Raw genomic sequence first — 2363 nt, 5'->3', positions numbered from 1 at the left:
CTGCATTTTGTTCCTTCTCTTTGTCATTTTGTATACCACTGTCTTCTGACCTTTGGTGTAGAGCTTAGATCGAGTTATTACCTTAGCACCAGGTCTGGATCTACGAAGTTCACACTCCTCCAGGGGGGTGTTGCTTGGATTTGGCTGGGGTCTGGCTGTTGTTCTCCACTTCTTTCTGCTGAAGCCATTGGAGTTGAACCCTTTGTGTCATTTTAGCAAGATGTTCTGCTCCTGAATCAGCTGGGTGGGTCTTGCCTCTAGCCTCTTTGCAGGGAATTCTGCTGAAGGGTTCCATGCCAGGCCTGCACTCAATCTATTCAGGATCATGGCCCCGGGCAGTCTCACTCACACACCGGACCTACGGGCTGGGTCTCTTCAGGATCTGCGGGCCCTGGGTGGTCTCACTCATATGCCGGGCCTGCACTCTGGGTCTGTTCCCTAAATATTATTTTGTTGTTTGACCTAGATTTTAAATTTTCATGAGTGATTTAGGTGTAGCGATGTGCTTGTAATCCAAGCTATGCCAAGGCTGAGGAAGGGGTATCAGAATTTAAAGCCAACCTGGTCAATTTAACAAGACCTTGTCTCAAAAAATTAATTAGATAGATAGATAAGACTATACCAGCGGGCATGGTGGCATGTACCTATAGTCCCAGCGCTGAAGGGGCTAAAAACAAGAAGATTACTATGAATTGGGGCTGCATAGTGAGACCCTGGCCCCCCCTAAAAAAATGGGGATGAAATTCAGGAGTAGAACACCCCTAGTCTCAATCTCCAGCAATGCAAAGAAAAAATAATTGCCACAAAGTTTTTCACCATGCGTAACATGATAAGAGTATTGCTTGAAAGAGTGAGGTGGTTGTTTGAAGACCAGTAATCTTCCATTGAGCTTTATCTTCTGTATAAGTTATCTATAGATACTGGTATAAAAAAATGTAAATCTGGTGCTCTCAGATTTCAGAATTAGGTATAACTCACACATGAGCTATGAGAGGTGAGTCCTGGCAGACACACTCCCAAGTCTCAGCTCTAAAGCCAGGGTTGCTTCTAAAACCCAAGCTTGGCCCAATTTTCAAGGATAACTTTTTTCCTTCAGCCTCGTAGAAAAGAGAGAGATAGTACAGATCACCCTGATGTTGTTCTTGGTGCACTGCTGCCCTTGGGATTATCCTCTGGTATGTTTATCTTCTGACTAGTGCTCCTGGGTTAAATTAAAGACAGTGAGCTGCCCCAGCACAGATGTGTCAGGGTGTGCTGAGTGGTGGCATCCAGGCTCAAAAAGGAGTGTGGGAAGGAGCCTGAGAAACATAGTGAGTGGTACACCGTGGGCTGCCTGCCGGGAATCCCACCTCAGCTGACCTTTGGCTTTCTATTGGGGGCCTATGCAACGTTGAGGCAGATAGGAGCTTATTAAGTTTATTGCAGATTCCCAGCAGTTAAATATAAAATCTCTGCTTTGTAATCATAATAGCATTGAGCTCATGCTTTTGTTTCTACTTTTTGTTTATTGATTTCATGAGTAAATTGATTGGCCGGGACAGCAAACACTATTCTTTCAGATAGCAAATGACACACTCATTTTACTTATGTGTTGGGGGTGAAGAATGCCACAAAGGCATGCCCTTATTCTTAAAGTGCTAGAGAGATGGGAGTCTTGTCATGTCACTAAGATTTACTTTCATTGTAAGAGTAAGATGATTTCCTTGGAAACTATATAAATTACTGAAGGGAATTATAAGCACGAATATGTTTTGAGTGAGTAGATACTAAATGCCCATCTCTGTGGATGATTACTATTCTAAATATTTTTCCATTAGCTAGTTTCAGCTCAGGAAATAGATTAGACCCTTAATGGCCTAAGCAATCAGGAAGTGAGTAATATATTTATATATTTTACCAGTGAATTTGAAATAGGACTTCTTGCCTCTTAAAAATTATGGCTGTAGTTTATTCAGTATAAATGCACCCCCTTTAAAAATGTTTTCTAAAGGCTCCTTCTTTCTCTATCCCATTCTTTTTCAGGTACATTTTCCTTGTGAGATTGTTTTTTTTCCCTGTGATGTTCTTAATAAAGAGAGTAAGTGACCTAAAGTTGTGTTTCAAAGGAAACCCTGATTTTATAGTAAGTGTAGGGAGGCAAATTGCCATCAAGCCCAGGCTATATTTTCTATTAGTAGAGCCCAGTTCATTTCTGGCCTTACTCTAGAATCAATGCAAGTCTGAGCCATCTAGCCAGATGGCCACTGGTATGGCCCCATTCAGCCTAGAGCATCTTCACCACTCTGAAAGGGCTCAGAGCAAGCTCATTCTCACTTTGTTTAGTCCCAAGTATGTGGCTTTGGAATGCTAGAAATAACTGGATC

General features: G+C 42.2%; 1 protein-coding gene across 9 annotated transcripts in view; it reads left to right on the top strand.

The window, feature by feature from the left end:
• Window positions 1-2363, top strand: part of Rabgap1l (RAB GTPase activating protein 1 like) — a 711712-nt gene that overhangs the window by 600592 nt on the left and 108757 nt on the right. The gene's annotated exons all lie outside the window — the stretch shown is intronic.

This window comes from Octodon degus, unplaced genomic scaffold, assembly GCF_000260255.1.
Source record: "Octodon degus isolate 3935 unplaced genomic scaffold, OctDeg1.0 scaffold00017, whole genome shotgun sequence".
Lineage (NCBI taxonomy): Eukaryota > Metazoa > Chordata > Mammalia > Rodentia > Octodontidae > Octodon > Octodon degus.
This window is presented reverse-complemented; position numbering and strand designations above follow the sequence as displayed.